Source organism: Pinus tabuliformis, chromosome 7 (assembly GCF_031772625.1).
Source record: "Pinus tabuliformis cultivar Carrire ecotype Pingquan chromosome 7, CPIR1, whole genome shotgun sequence".
Classification (NCBI taxonomy): Eukaryota; Viridiplantae; Streptophyta; class Pinopsida; order Pinales; family Pinaceae; genus Pinus; species Pinus tabuliformis.
In genome coordinates, this window is record NC_142293.1 from 580,979,351 (window position 1) to 580,997,360 (window position 18,010).

Here is an 18,010-nt window from a genome sequence, read left to right on the forward strand (position 1 = left end):
AAATCACTTAAGAATATGAAACCCCTTTGCAAAATATATAAATAAAGAAGGATTGAATTCATTTTGGATCACCAAGTGTGGATTAATTCATTTGTTCTTGAGAATTAGGTCTGATAGTTTTTGATCCCTTCTATCTCTTGTCAATTTCGGTGGTGAAATATTCCACCCAAGCTAACATTCCCTTATTATCTCACTGTTTGAGCACAAGGGTCTCTGGTTGGTCAGCAAATTCTGTTGGATATTGGTCTCTTGTCTTTTTCTAGGCACAAGATTTCATTTAAAGGTGAATGAATTTGGAGGATAGTGCATGATAGCTTAGTTTTGTTTGGCATACACCTCTCTTGAAGGAAGCAACAAAGTTTCTGAGTCCTTAATATCTTGTTCTGGGAAAAGCACTTACCTTAGGTAGTGGATTCGTTTCTGGCACTTGGAGTAGCAAAACTCTTTGCTTTATTTAGTTTTTTCATGCACAGTTAAAAGGAGCACTTCCCTAGTTATTAATTCTCAACCTTAGCTAAGGAAGCATGTTCGCATATCTCATATCATGTTCACTAGCAGAAGACTTTAATTGTCTTATCTATCCATGCAAGGAAGGTGCATTAGGATTAGGAGTTAAGAAAGTTGAGACATTGTTGTACATGTTTCTATATTCATTGTACCTTCTAGAAAGGAAAAGTAAATAGTAGTGTTTGAATTTTTTAGTTATTTCTTGTTTCAAAGAGTAATAAATATGATGTGATTTGAGTTTCAAATCTGTGTACTTGTTGTTACTTTATTCAGTGGCATGTGCTTCCTTGTTTAGAACAAGGCGTTTTTCTGCAGTATATAGCCTCCAAATCTTCTTCAATGCAAACTAAAAATAAAATCATGCCCTCATACTCCAAATCATCTAAGGCATCACCCTAGAGAAGTTTCAAAGTAGACCAATGAGCTTTGACAGGCCAACTCCAACCCCATGTCACTATACAAGTGTTGACATCACTGCTACAAAAATGTTTTTGAAGTGTTGCATCCTACACCAATTCCTAAGATGGATGCCCAAAGGGGTTCTAGAATGAGGCTACGCCTTCATTACCACGTTTAAGACTTTTCAAAGGGATCGGTCCCTTTAAACCATACCAATTTTTACACTTTCACAGTTTGGCCATGTTCCTATCAATTTATATTTTGTATTGAAAAGTCAGTCCTATTTTACATGTTTATTAAATTTAGGAACAATTATAGGTTAGCTCCAGCAAAATTTCAACAAATTTGTGGGTTAGGTTGGCATTTCTCCAAATACTATCACACATTTTCCTTTTTAGATATTGATTGGTTGAAAAAAAAGGTTTGTTTCCTATGTAATTTTGTCCCATACCTCCACATAAACACTCATAGATAAAAATATTCTTAATTCTTCGTTTGTGTGCACAATAAGGTCGCTTTGGGTTGCTACTTTTGATGGAGCAACCTCTGATAGTACACCTTTTACCACAGAGATGTTGTTGTTGGATAGAAATCTCCAGAGGAGTCTTATACCATACATATAAATGGCTATTGTATATCACAATAATAAGCATTAACATATGAATATGTGTAGACCCTAAACTATGTGCATTCAATCCATTACTTTTTCTTTCATGGTAGATGTGTTGTGGCACATGAGTGTGTTCGCATAAAAAATTCTAAGGCCAAACCCGGATTCTCATGTGTCATGGAAATTCAACATATTCCTTTTTCACCTAAGAAATACTTGTAACTCATCTTAGGGTACTCATGTACAATCTCACTCATCCCACTTAACAAGTTACCAAGACAAGGCTCATCACATCCAACCTTGGTCTAAAACAATTAAGCAACACCATTTACATCTTGACATGCCATAGCACTTGCAATGTCTTAGAATGCCTTGGCACTATGTGGCATGCGTTAACATCCCCTACATTCGTTAGCATGCTTTGATGCTCCTTAGAACACCGTGGAACTTCCTGACATGCCTTGGTAGTTTATCATACCTTGGTGTTGCCTAGAATATAACCTTGTCACTCCCTCCTTAACACACCTAGAACTCATTGAAACTCCCTCTCACACACTCTTATCGTTAATTTCTGTGCATTCTGAACTAGTGCTTCCTTATGTTTCCTTGACACCCCCTAACACTCCCTAGCTCACCTAGCACCTGACACATCTTGGCCTACCACCTTAACACTCTAGCATTCCTTGGCACTACATAGTATACCTTGTCACTCTCTCCTTAGCACACCTAGACATCACTGACACTCTTGGTCACAAACTCTTATTCATAATTTCCATGCATTTTTACCTAGTTATCCCTTGTGTTTCCTGGAACTCCTTATCACTGCTTGACACATGTTGTTACACCCTAGCACCTATGACATCTTGGCATGTCGCCCTAGCCTCTAACATGCCTTAACACTCCCTAGCATACCTTGTCAATTTGTCCTTAGCACACCTACAACTCAATGAAACTTCTAATCACAAACTCTTATTTTTTCATTTCCATTCATTTTGACATAGTTCTCCCTTGTGTTTCCCTGGCACTCCCAACTAACACTTCCTTACACGCATTAGCACATCTTGGCCGCATGTCGCCCTAGAACTCTAGCATTCCTTAGCATTGCGAAGCATGCCTTGTAACTCCTCCTTAACACACTTGGAACTCACTAACACTCCATGCCACACACTCTTATTCCTTCATTTCCATGCATTATGACCTAATGCTCCCTTGTGTTTCCCTAACACTCCTTGGCACACATTGGCACACCATGGCACTTGTCACATCTTAGTAGGATTTCCTAGCACTCTATTGTCTATTGGCACTGCTTATCATACATTTTCACTCGCTCCTTAGCACACCTATAACTTGTTAACACTCTCTATCACACACACACATTCATTCATTTACATGTAGTTGAAACGAGTCCTCCCTTGTGTTTCCTTGGCACTCCCTAGCATGTGTTGGAGCCACACCCTAGAACCTAGCACACATTGGCATGCCTTAGCACTTGGCATGTATTGACATGCCTAACATTCCTTGGAACTTTATAACATGTGTTAGCACTTCCTGAAATTCCCTGGACACCTTGGCACTCCCTAGTTTTCATGCCCTCATATATAACCTTACTTTTTCTGTGACTTGGGAACCCAACCAAGTCATTGAAAAAATAGTGTTGTGCCTAGACCAAAGTCCCCCTTTGTCTCAAACTACTTTTTCCATCCTTTTATCACAATCATAGGCTTTCCTCCTAAAAGTCCTAATATGAAATTCTCCTGATGCACTTCATCCATGGTACACCTAGAATTCACTGACACTCCCTGGCATAATCTCTTATTCTTTCATTTCCATGCACTTTGACCTAGTTCTCCCTTATGATTCCCTGACACTCCCAAACACTCTTTGACATGCGTCGACACTATCTGGCATATGTCAGCACACCTTTTCATTCCTTGGCATGCCATGGCACTCCTTAATTATCATTCCCTCATAACTACTCTTATTTTCTGTTAGACTTAGGAACCCAACCAAGTCCTACCTCGACTACAACAACTTTACCAAGTTACATTTACTACAACTAGACTATGCCTTGTTCCCCTAATGGACTATTAATCATCTTAGGCTTCTCATGTCCAATATTAACTCATACCACTTAACAAGTTACCAAGTCAAGGCTCACATCCAGCAGTGCCCATAAAACAACTAAGCAACATAGTTTACATCTTCACATGCCATAACATATGGCACGTATAACAATCCATTGGCACTACATGGAACACATTAACATCCCCTGCATTCCTTGACATGATTTTCCACTCCCTAACAGACCCTACCACTCCCTAACATGCCCTGACACTCTAGCATTCCTTGGCATTGCCTAGCATATACCCTTGTCACTCCCTCCTTAACACAGTTGGAACTTGCTGACACTCCCTATCACACACTCTTATCTATTCATTTCCATGCAATTTGAACTAGTTCTCCCTTGTGTTCTCATGGCACTCCCTGACATACATTGGCACACCCTAGGACTTGGCACATCTTGGCATGTCGCCCTGGCACTCTAGCATTCCTTGGAACTACCTAGCATACTTTGTCACTCCCTCCTTAGCACACCTAGAATTCGCTGACAATCCCTGTCACGCACTCTTATTCATTCATTTCAATGCATTTGAAGCTAGTGCTCCCTTGCTTTTCCCTGACACTCCATAACTCACCTTGGCATGCATTGGCACACCTTAGCACTTAGCACATCTTGTCATGTTTCCTTGGCCTCTAGAATGCCTTGGCACTGCCTAGGATACCTTGTCACTCCCTCCTTAGCACAACCTGAAATCACTGACACTTCCTATCACAAACTCTTAATCGTTCATTTGCATGCATTATTTTCACCTAGTGCTCCCTTGTGTGTCCCTAATGCTCCCTAACACTTCCTAGCACTATTTGGCACACCTTGGCACCTAGCACATATTGGCCGCATGTCGCTCTAGCACGCTAGAATGACTTAGCGCTGCTTAGCATACCATGTCACTCCCCTCTTACCACACCTGGAACTCATTGATACTCCCTATCACACACTCTTATTCATTCATTTCCTTGCATTTTGACCTAGTGCTCCCTTATGTTTCCCTAGCACTCACTAACACTCACCACACATTGGCACGCCTAACTACAATGAGTGTCACTAACAGTCAATCCAAAAACCCTTCCAGAGTCTAGCTAGTTACTTGTTCTTCACTAAGATATTAGGGTTAAGTTTACTGTATAGTGTTCAATGTCAAAATATTACTAGGTGTTTTTATCGCATAGAGTAATTATGATCTTACCCATGTACACAAGGATAACTGAGAAGTGTCCCATAATCATGCAAGTGGAACTTCAACATGTACGTCAGAGTAACCACAAAATATATATCATATTTACAAAATGCAAGGTGATAGGAAAATATTTACAATATATACGTGAATGTACTAAGATCAAGACCATTAGCATCATATCTACATATTTACCACAAGACGAGGGTCATTACAACCCCTTAAAAATAGCCATAAGGCCTTCCTCTTTTGTAGCTCCTTGACCACAAGGGTTTAATTCAAAAACACATAGTTCCTTTAAAGATTTGTAGGTTGAGGTAGCCACTTCAAGCCCTTGAACTTAAAGATAATCAAATATTTGCAATTTGTTACAATAATAAGTCCATTATGCACACTCCTCATCTTAGAGTTGGGTAGAGAGGGAGAATACTTGATTGATGCCAACCTTGTAAATGAAAAACTTTGCCTACTCATTGGTTGGACACTCCACCACTAGTTGACACCACTAACACACACCAAAAGTCCAACATACTCATAATATGTGCCCTACACCGAAGGGCTTAGACTACACCTCCATAAAATGTACCTTCAACTTCAGATGTCCAAAAATAGTAATATCCTAACCCTAGCCTATTTGTTAGATTTTTGTAACTTTCTCCTTAACTAACATTTGTTTTTAACTATTTAATCCACTTACCATATACTCTCTCTTGTTTGCACCCAGCTAGTATACAAGAACACTTATGCTTTTAATACAACCAAGTTAAGAGCACGTGTTTCCTTTTCAAATTCCTAAAGTATAACATGTCTATCTCTATAAACTAACAACAAAATCATTGCATAAAAAAGGTAGACTTAAAATTAAATTAAAATTAGATTATTATTATTATGATAAATACACCAAATATGGAAAAATTGATTTCAAACACAACCGTAAAAGAAAGTGTTCATTTATTAAATACAACTACAAAATTATTAAGCCAGCCTAGATCCATCTTAACCTGGATCTATCAAGCGCCGAGAGGGATCCAATCTCTCGATGTGCAAACCTCTTTTTTGGTGCTTGGTAGATCCAGGTTAAGATGGATCTAGGTTGGTTATATAATACTATATAATACACCCCAAACATACACACTCTCTCTCCATATCTATCTCTCTCTCCCTCCCTCTTCCTCTCTGCCTATCTCTCTTCCTTCTATCTCTCCTCTCTCCATTGCTCCCTTGTCGCTCCCTCTCTCTCTCTACCTTTCTCCCTACCTGTCTTTCTTCTTCCTTCCCTTTCTCTCCCCCACTAACTTCATCTCTCTCTCCTCTCTCTTAGTCTTCTCTCTCCCTTTCTCTCTCATATCCCTCTATCCCCCCCATCACTCTCTCTCTCTCCCCCCTCCATCTTTGTGCCTCCCTCTCTCTCTCCACCTCTATCTCCCTATGCCTTAGTTATTTCCTCCCTCTCTCTCCACCCCTATCTCCCTATGCCTTAGTTCTTTCCTCCCTCTCTCTCCCCCCTCCAACTCCATATCTCTCTTCCCCACTCTCTTCTTCTCGCTCTCCCCTCTCTCTCTTCCTACCTCCTTCTCTCTGTCTCCCCCCATCACTCTCTCACTCTCTATTTCTCTCTCTCTCTCTCCACCCTCCATCTTTGTCACTATCTCCCTTCCCCTCTCTTTCCTTCACTTTGCTTGCTATCATCACTTGGATCCTTAGTTAAGATATATCTATGTTGGTTCTTACTAATATTTGTATTATATAAATTTCACATCTTTAAATACAAAAGTATTCTCATTTTTAATTTTATTATAACCTTAATTTAATTTATATGGGAATAATTTTAGTAGTTGTGAGGATAGAGGGTTTATATATATCTCAAAACTAATTGCAACACTTTTCCTATTAGCTTCAAATAAAAAAGGTTATTAAATTAAATTAAATTAAAATATTTTTATTGTGAAATAAGTTATGGCTTTTGGGCATGTTGTATTGATAAGGCATGATATTGGCCCATGGTATTGTAACAAAGCCTATTTACAAGTTAATAATATCCATGGTAAAGTGGGGGTGAATATTGATAGTTAAGAATCTTGTCATATTGTTATAAAATATTTAGATTGTGAAATAAGATATGATTTTTTGGCATGTGGTATTGATAAGCCATGGTATTAGCCCATGCTATTGTAACAAATCCTATTCACAAGTTCATAATATCAATGAAAAAGCGGGGGTGAATATCCATGATTAAGAATCCTGTCATATTCTTATAAAATATTTTGATTTTGAAATAAATTATGTTTTTTGGGCATGTGATATTGATAAGCCATGGTATTGGCCCATGGTATTGTATCAAAGTCTATTTCCAAGTTAATAATATCCATGGTAAAGTGAGAATGAATATCCATGGTTAAGAATATTTTCATATTGTTATAAAATATTTTGATTGTGAAATAAGTTATGTTTTTAGAGGATGTGGTATTGATAAGCCACACCATTAGATTGATTTCGAACCCCACCATTATATCTTCAATCCATTAATGGCGCCCAGGTATGTTTCATTTCTAACCTCGAAGCATTTACACCCCACTTTTAGTCTTCTTCCACACACGGAGGACTACACACACCTCATATATCTGGTTCAAAATTCACTATTTTTTTCATCCTTGCTTTTAAGTTTACAAGTAGCATATTTTCACTTTTCACAGGGCAGGAGGGAAAACGAGATTGAAGAGAGTTGTGAATTAAGGTTTTACTAGTAGCAGACTAATATCAAACCCCACCATTGGATCTTCAATCCATTAATGGCACCCAGGTATGTTTCATTTCTAACCTCGCTGCATTTCCACCCCACTTTTAGTCTTCTTCCACACAAGGAGGACTGGTTCAAAATTCACTATTTTTTTCATCCTTTCTTTTAAGTTTAAGAGTTGCATGAGGGAAAATGAGATTGAAGAGTGTTGTGAATTAAGGTTTTACCAGTAGAAGATTGATATCAAACCCCACCATTGGATCTTCAATCCATTAATGGTGCCTAGGTATGTTTCATTTCTAACCTCGCTGCATTTCCACCCCATTTTTAGTCTTCTCCCACACAGGGAGGAGTACACACACCTCAGATCCCCCACCATTGGATCTTCAATCCATTAATGGCACCCAGGTATGTTTCATTTCTAACCTTGCTACATTTACACCCCACTTTTAGTCTTCTTCCACACAGGGAGGAGTACACACACCTCAGATCTTTGGTTCAAAATTCACTATTTTTTTCATCCTTTCTTTTAAGTTTACGAGTAGCATATTTTCACTTTTCACAAGGCAAGAGGGAAAATAAGATTGAAGAGAGTTGTGAGTTAAGGTTTTACCTCTTCAATCCACTAATGGCACCCAGGTATGTTTCATTTCTACTTTTAGTCTTCTTCCACACAAGGAGGACTGGTTCAAAATTCACTATTTTTTTTATCCTTTCTTTTAAGTTTAAGAGTAGCATATTTTCACTTTTCACAGGGAGGCAAGGAAAATGAGGGAACATAGGTAAAACCATATGTATTTTTCCTTCTTTTATGGTTTGTCTCTATAGAGTTGATTTTACTGGGTGTACATTGTATGCATCTCAAAATTTCTCTTTAGGAAATCCTATTTTTATTCTTTCCAAGAAAAACTCTCTGGGGAATCCCAATGGATGTTTCCCCACATTCATGGATGGCATCCCTGGTAAACCCATTGGCATTGACTAGTGCACCTCACCTAAGGGATTTCAAACAGGGCACCTGCCAACACAGAACTAGCCAAATACCCAGTAACATTAATGACATTCGGTTGGGCTAATCCCTTGGGATCAATAAATCATAATCAACTACACTATTTCCCATATTAACATATTGATCCTATTTAAAATTTTGTTAGAGTAACCATAACAACCCAAGCCTATTTCTATTTTTATTTTGGTTTTTAATTCCTTCTTTGGTGTGGTGACAACTTTATATGACTGTATAGATGTTTATTTTTGTCAGAGTATATGTTGAAAAGTAGATGCTCTCTTACATTCTACATTGTCTGTTATGTATTGATGGAGTTCAGTTTCATTAGTTGTGACCAAATAACTATGTCAGGCATGTATACAAGGATTCTTGTATCACTATTTATAAACTGAACATTGTCCTTAAACAAGCAAAGTAGATCGTTAATGGTACATGTTTGTATCTCAGGGAACTTCCAATCCTAATAAATGAGGTGAAATTTAAGTTTTTCCAGAATCCAAATCTCAGGTTTTGTGAATTCACTCATATACGGTCCTGGAAAAGTGAAGTGAAATTTAATTATTTCCAAATCTTAAGTTCTGTTAATTCACTCATATTTGGTGCTGGAATCTTTTGAGCAAACGGGAATAATTTCTTTTAGTTGCATTCAAATTTTCCAAAAATAATACTAAATTTATCCCTGACTAAAATTCTCCTGAAATGGCTTTGGGATTGAAAATTTTGTAAATATTTTTCGGGAAACAACCCAAAACACTTTTTGCAGTTAGAGTTTTATAAAACTGGGTACTAAAACAGTCTTCTATTTTCTGCTGCAAATTTCTGATAAAGTCTTCCCAGAAACTGATCAAAAAATTAGGTAGATGCACTGGACAGACTAAATAATTTTTAATGAATAATCACTTAACATAAATGATATATTAGGTTTCATAGATATATAACTTAGAAGCATGAAATGAAGAAGAAATCTCAATGAGATTGACATATTCTTAATTGAGTTGAATGACGCCAGGGATAACTTTGACTAGAGGGTGTTGAAAATGGCATAATTTTGTTCTGGTTGGATATATTTAGAACTAAAAATCAGCAGTTTTCTTTCTTGCATAACTTGGGAATATTTTTGTATCTCAAGTCTCAACCTTATTGAATAATATGATTTATGCCTTGCAATGTTGAGATATGCTGTGATACCACTTGCTAGTAACCAAAAACCTTTGGATGAAAATTTAGTTGTGAATTTTACTTGCAAAAGATATAAGTGAAAATATAGATTAATTGTCCCTTGTGTAGAATTTCCTTGAAATTCTGCTACTGCTTGAATGAATAAATATGAAATTGATCATTGCATGAAGACAAAAAATATCTCTACCAATTTGTAGTGGAATAGAAAAAAGACAGTCACACTATAGCAAAAAAAAAACAAAATTTTCTAGGGAACCCAACTGGGAAAACCCTCTGCTAGCTGTAGAAAATTAAAATACTATCCATATTAGACTTTGAGACACCTTCTTCAAGACCAAGTTCATCGATGCTTATTGCTTTCCATATTCATTTTCATAAGCATTAGGGTTGTTGTCCGTCAAATCAGAGTAGCTAGAAAGTGTCTCTGTGATTTCAGAATGTAGATTAGGATCAACTTCATCCAAGAATCCCCTAGAAGGCTCATCAGTAGCAACAAGAAAGGTCTTTCTTTATTTTATTTCATCACATGCATCCATCATAATCACTGATTTGTCTTCATTTCTTTCACAATCATTTTCAATGTTAGATGCAAAAGGTAATTTAGTAACCAACCTCAGACATATTGTTGGTTAATTTATGTTGTTTGAATTTTATTGAGTTTGAGTTTTATCATGAAACTACTAGAAGCGTACTAGAATGGGTGAGTTGATTATCTTGATAACAATGTTATGGTTTGATCTAGTCCTTTAAAGGAACTTATTGTTGATGGTAAAAATTTCACATTCCTTTCATTTTTGTATCTTCACATATAACAAGTATCTTTATGTTATAGCCTCTAGCTAGATATATACAGTAACTATCACTCAGAAGTTGGATGCCATCATTTTGGAGCTTGAGCTTACTCAACTTACCTTTGTTTGAGTTAAAAATGTCATTAGATCTCATTATATCATCTATTGCAGAGCATGAATCCAATTTACCTTTGTTTCAGTTAAAAATGTAATTAGATATTGCTATATCATCTTTTGTAGAGAATGAATCCAATCTCTCATAGTCCATTTTCTTGAGGTATAACAAAGCTACTTTAATTCATTAAACTTACTTTTCATATTCTATTTCCTGATTGTGATTCTGCAGGCCACATTCGCATTGGAAAAGGGACATATTTAATGAAGTGTGGAAGGAGAGGGAAGCTTCAGTTATGTCCTTTCAAACTTTCTAAGGTATGTAATAATTTTTTTTTTTAAATTCTCCATAGAATGTTGTGCTTTAACTTTTTCTTTTGATAATGGATTATTTATGTGATCTCCCCTCTCTTACTCACAACCAGAGTCTAGACATGGTTTTTTTGGATATGTGGACAATGGACAGATTTACACTAACCATTTATCTAGAAATTTACACTGTAGAAGATCAAGCATTTACAGTTGAATATTTCCTTACCACTAAATTAGAGTTGAACAGTTGGACTACTATTTTTCAGGCATATACCTCACTTTTAAATCAATTTATTGCTGACTCTGTATAGACCTACCATGGGAGGGCAAAGAGTGATCACTACCATTGCTTAATCTTTCTACAGACCAAGTAAAGACTCCAAATGTGTATAAATTAGTGGCTCCTTGGAGAATCCCAAGAGTGGCACTATTGTAGCAATAGGAAATTCATTTATTTTGAGTTCTTCGTTAGTGCATTGATAGTATATTTTTTATTCCATACAATACCTCAACAATGTATGATCAAATTACAGTTAAGCCTATCATAATATTCTGAATTACCCTCTTTTAGAGGGAAACTAGAGTGCATGTCAAGCTTGCACATCACAATTGTACCATGCAAAGTTTACCTGGGACAAGTTTTGTGGATCTAAGCAGCAAGATACCTGTTGGAATTCAAGAGGCAACAATACTACAAAGTGGGAAAGAGGTTTCACAGTTAACCTGGATTTCACATTATGGTTGGAGTTGGTTTGTTGGCAAGATGTTGGATACCCCAACTTCCTTTTTATGAATGAGTGCAAGATTGAATCCTTTGACATATTCCTCACTCAATTGTCATTAAGTGATGGGTTTTCTCAGAAGTGCTGCACACATATAAACTTTATTAGAGTTGTTCTTGAGTCTTCGGAGGTGGTTAGCTTTTTAAAGCACACACGTACAAGAAGAGGATAAATAATATGCTCGGCTAATTTGAAGTTATCTACTTGTGAATAGGGTGTTCCCATTCATAAACCTGACAACTCGCTCTACTTATTTCTAGTGAACAACTTTGGGACTTGCCATGAATCGTGAGATAATTCCAACCCCATAACTATAAATTTCTTATTTAAATCTATACCCAATAGATTAGAATATGCACAAGGAGAACTCCATTCTTGTTTCGAAAGAACCTGCAATCGAATTGTACCATGCTATTTGATATTTTTTGTATTTATTCGCATCCTTGGTCTGTGACATAAATATGCAACATGCTACCTTGCATTTTCTATACTAACACTCCTAAGAAATAATAAAGCATGCCCAAATATATCATTTCAAATGATCTATGTAGCTCACCTTTTGGTTTTTCAATTATCAAAGTTGTTACCTATATTGATGAGAACTTCTACAACTCATACCACAGTGACAATATATGTTATAGTTTTATCTTTGTTTTTCTGAAGGTGTTTCTCCTTTAGTAGAGCAACAATACACTATAGTTTCCATTTAGGGGAGAAGTGTACCCAGTAGCAACCTTGGCCTGTGTGTAGATGGGTTGAATGCACATTAGACTCTATCTGTTGTTTTTTGAAGGTGTTTCTCCTTCAACAATATTTCATATTAGTAGATACTTTCAGTCTGCACCTTTAGTAGATGCATGCAGCTTGGGATACATGTTGTAGATTATAGTTTTCCTATGAGGTTGTAGCAACGATGAAAGAAGTGCATCGATTTTAGGCATATTTAGTATGCTTTTATAGTTTGACTTAGATGCTCACTTTTCTTAATTTTGGTGTTTTTCTTAGTTCTGTTTTATGCACAGATTTATATTTAATAAAAGTGCACAATAGAGAAGGGTTTTAAATTTTGAGCAGGGGACACACTTCTAGGTAAGAGGTACTCTATTCTAGGAAGCTTTTGCCATGCAGGTTAGGTGCTTTATCTGAGAATCCCAAGAGGCGCTATTGTAGCAATAAGAAATTCGTTTATTTTGAGTTCTTCATTAGTGCATTGATAGTATATTGTTTATTCCATGCAATACCTCAATATTGTATGATCAAATTACAGTTAATATTGTCATAATATTTTGACTTACCCTCTTTTAGAGGGAAACTAGAGTGTGTGTCAAGCTTGCACGTCACAATTGTATCATGTAGAGTTTACCTGGCACGAGTCTTGTGGATCGAAGCAGCCAGATACCTATTGGAATTCAAGAGGGAACATTACTACAAAGTGGGAAAGAGGTTTCGTAGTTAACCTACCTTTCACATTATGGTTGGAGTCATTTTTTTGGCAAGATGCTAGATACCCCAACTTCCTTTTTATGACTCAGTGCAAGATTGAATCCTTCGACAAATTCCTCGCTCAATTGTCATTAAGCGATGTGTTTTCTCAGAAGTGCTTCACATCTATAAACTTTACCAGAGTTTTTATTGAGTCTTTGGATGTGGTTATCTTTTCAAAGCACACATGTACAAGAAGATGAGAAATAATATGCCCGACTAATTTCAAGCTATCTTCCTGCGAATAGGGTGTTCCCTCCCATAAACTTGACGACTCTCTCTACTTCTTTCTAGTGAACAAATTTTGGACTTTTCATGAATTGTGAGATAATTTCAACCCCATAACTATCGGTTTCTTATTTAAAGTTATACCACTAGATTAGACCCCGCACAAGGAGAATTCCATTCCTGTTTCAAAATAACCTATAATCGACTTATACCATGCTATTTAATATTTTATGTATTTCTTCACATCCTTGGCCCTTGACATAAAGACACAACAATTTACCTTGCATTTTCTATACTAACACTCCTAAACAATAATAAAGTATGCTCAAATATGTCATTTCAAATTATCTATGCATCTCACCTTTTGGTTTTTCAATTATCGAAGTTGTTACCTATATTGATGAGATCATTGAAAATCGAGGCCATAGTGACAATATCTGTTAGAGTTTTATCCATGTTGCACTAAAGATGTTTTTCTTTCAGCAGCACTATAATACATTGTAGTTTCCATTCAGCAGAGAAGTGTACCCAGTAGCAGCCTTCATCTGTGTGCAAATGGGTTGAATTCACAATAGACTTTATCTATTGTTTTGAAGGTGTTTCTCCTTCAATAGTACTTCATCTCAGCAGATCCTTTCAATCTACACCTTCAACAAATGCATACAGCCTTGTGGTACATGCTATAAATTCCAGTTTTTCTGCTAGTGTATAGCAATGATGAAAGAATCACATCGATTTTAGGCATCTTATTGTTGTTGTATGCAGGCATGCTTTTCTAGTGTTTCCCAAACTTATATAGAGCCATATTTATTATACTTTTATAGTTTGACTTAGATGCTCACTTTTCTTAATTTAGGTGTTTTTCTTAGTACTATTTTATGCATAGATTTATCTTTAAGAAAAGTGCACAGTAGAGAAGAGTTCTATATTTTGACTAGGGGACACTCTTTTAGGGAGCTTTTGTCATGCATGTTAGGTTATTTATCCTAGACAGAGTTCCAAGTCCTTGCCTCCTTGACAAAGTCCCTGCCAGACAAGACACCGGTGGATAGAGTTCCAAGTCCCTAAATTTTCCAAAAACCCACTTAACCCTAGCTATCTAGCCTAAAATATTTTACATTCCAGTCATCTCTTGGTTGTGATTTCATAAAGAGAGCCCTCTCTGGTTTGGTAGGGCTAGCTACCAAACTAAAAGCTTTGTCTATGGTTACCTTCGTCGATATCTTCATCAGCCTAGGACATTATGGAGGATAACAGAGGGCATGACAACTAGGGAGTGCCAAGGTGTTCTAGTGAATGTAAGGTTCCCAAGTCATGGAAAAATGCAATGCTAGTTGTGAGGTCATGACTGCCAAGGTGTGTTAGGGAATGCTAGGGCATGCTAAGATGTGTTAGATAGTATGAAGACATGTCAAAAAAGCTAAGATGTGCCAAGTGCTAAGGCATGCCAAGATGTACAAGGATTCCAAGTCCCTGCCTCCTGTTCTTCCATATGATATCCACTTATGACATTTCCTTTGCAATATTTGGTGCATTTGATAGTTATAGGTCATTTATAGGTTATAAATGTCATCAGAGTTTCACTTCTAATTGAGTATTCAATTGAACATATTGATTCTCTTATACATAACTATTTTTCCCTTCACCCAATTTTCATAATTCAATAACCATTAGGTAGGAACCTACATCTTCAATGTTGCTTTGCTTATTTAGTAAAATATTGTTGAGACTTTAATTTATTGAAAGTTGTAGATTTACAATTTATGAAGTTTCAAGGTCTAATTTTAAAAAATATAATTCTTTAAAGGGTGCTAGCTCAATGGAAGAGCACCTGCTTTACAAGAAGAAGGTTGGTGGTTTGATTCCATCATGCCTTGACATCCATATGGAATGCCGACGATCATTTTTTGGTGATGGAGGCTCTTTTGACCATCACCAATGAGCTTTGATGACATTTTCGACCCTCACCAAAAATATGAAATGGTGACGGTCAACGAATGCCACCATATATACACATCAATAGTGATGATCCTCAAAGGTCCGTAACCATAAATCATTGTTGTTGATATGAAATGGTGATGGTTGTTGTCTGTCATTATAGTCATTATTCGTGATGGACATTGAATGTCACCACAACACCTATACTTCTAGAAATACAGCTTTTGGTGATGGTTAATGAACATCACCATATATATGCACCAATAGTGATGGCCATTAAAGGTCCATCACAATAAATCATTATTTTTCATATGAAATGGTGACAGTCACTATCCATCATTATAATCAATATTCGTGATGGACCTTGAATGTCACCATAACACCTATACTTTTGGCGACGCCACCTTTGGTGACACTCAGTTTTTGGTGACCAAGGCTATGGTTTGTCACCATTACTCATATGCAATGGTGACGGTCGCTATCCGTCATTATAAATCATTATGGTGACGATATTTGAATGTCACTACAACACCTATACTTTTGGCGACACCACCTTTGGTGACATTCAATTTTTGGTGATGAAGGCTATGGTCCATCACCATTGCTCATATGAATGGTGACGGCCGTTATCCATCATTATAAATCATTATTGGTGATAGACTTTGTATGTCACTACAACACCTATACTTTTGGTGATGCCACCTTTTGTGACGTTTAGTTTTTGGTGACGAATGCTCTTTTGACTGTCACCAATGAGCTTATGGTGACATTTTTCGCCCCTCACCAATGTCTTTTTTTCTTGTAGTGTCCTTTCAACTTGTCTTTCTCTATTTGGCATAGAGACCTCAAATTGTTGCACAAGGAAATTTCCATATCCTGAGGACACCTGACATCTTCCTTATTAAGAACGTAGATGATTATTTTCATATCATCTTTCTTAGATCTCCCAAATGAGATCTCATGAAGATATTTCTTCTTTACTGCATGTCAGAGGTTTCCTTTCCTAATTTTTATATATCTCTTATCTATCTCCTTTCTTGCTACATAGAGATGAGAGGACTTTTAAGAGTTCCTTCTCATGAGTTTAAAGGAAAACTTTTCACTAACTTCCCTTCTCTATAACGATTCTGTCAATCCATTTTATTCCATGCAAGATAACTCATCTATCCTATAGATATCATTGCATTCATGAAGTCATTTCAAAGAAAAAATGATTACAAATCTTCAACTCACATTTTATTTAAGTGACACAAAACTCACATTATGTGTCATTCAAATGTATACAAATCTTCAACTAAATGTAACAACCCTCCAAGACCAATAAAAATCCCCCAAATGCAAGAACACTTCTCCAAATGCAATAACACCGAAGTCTGCAAGCAGAATAATGAATATCTTCATGTCAGCTCGAAAATGAATTAAATTAAATAAATGGAAGTAACGTCATCTCAATAAAATAGTCACGAAGGTTCATGAGTTGATATCATCTTGCAAATATGGACATTACCACTATAAATACCCATCTAGGGTCAACGAAAATACACGAAGAAAAAATCTCACATGCCTCTGAAATTTCGCATATAGGAGCAGAGCCGTAGTAGGGTTTGACTGCACCTCGTTTGGGTTTTAGGTGCAGTCATGATCTTGAGTATATGGAGTAGGAAGGAGGAATCTCGCACAAGTCTGTAGCTCCGGTGAGGACAAGATCTCGACATATCTCTGAGACCCTTCGCATGACTGTAAGGTGAATTTCTTAGATCACTGTAATCTTGGATGGGACAACAATGACTTCAGGTGACACAGTAAGCTGTGATAGTGGCTATAAAGCCCTTGCATATATCCCTGTAGTTTTGATCTCAGCATATATATGTGTATCTTGGTGATCTCACACTGTTACAGTCTCGGCATAATAAGGAGCAGCAATAATCATTACAGTCTCGGCTTAAATGGAAAGTAAGATCTCATTATAGGAAAGAAAGTAATCACAATTTTTTGAACCTAATTCATGAAAATCAATGCATATATGTGATGGAAAGAATACCAGAATCCTTACTATCTTCATATAGCCTCAGTCTCACTGTCTCGGCTTAAGAAGAATCACATTGATCCTATCGTTGCCCTCACTTTCTTGGCACTTTTGTCACAAAGTACATTCTCTGCTGCTCACAATCAGCAGTGTAGCAACAATGAAGCCCTCAATGGATTGATCAAGGATTAAAATCAAGGTCATGATAACGATCTCAATGAAAAAGCCGAGATCGCTTGTGTGGAAATCTCAAGAGACAATCATGGTGCAACAATGATGTCAACAGTAATGAAGATCTCAGTGAGGCAGAGGTGCAGCAAGGATGATGATCCCAATGGCGATGAAGAAGAGGATTAATGTCTTGGTCTTGGAGAGGCAGATTGTGTCAAGGGTCATGGTTTTGGTATTCGTCAATGGAATCTCTAGAAGAAGAATTTTGCATCGATTTTCCTCTCCAAGAGGGAGAGGTTTTGGCCATGGTAGAAAGCCAAATATTTGTGTTCTTGTCTCTTTTGTTTTTGGTAGCAGTTTGATGAAGTAAACACACACACTAATAATGCATGGAACATTAAGTTAAGATAAATTGTATAAATGCTTCACAAA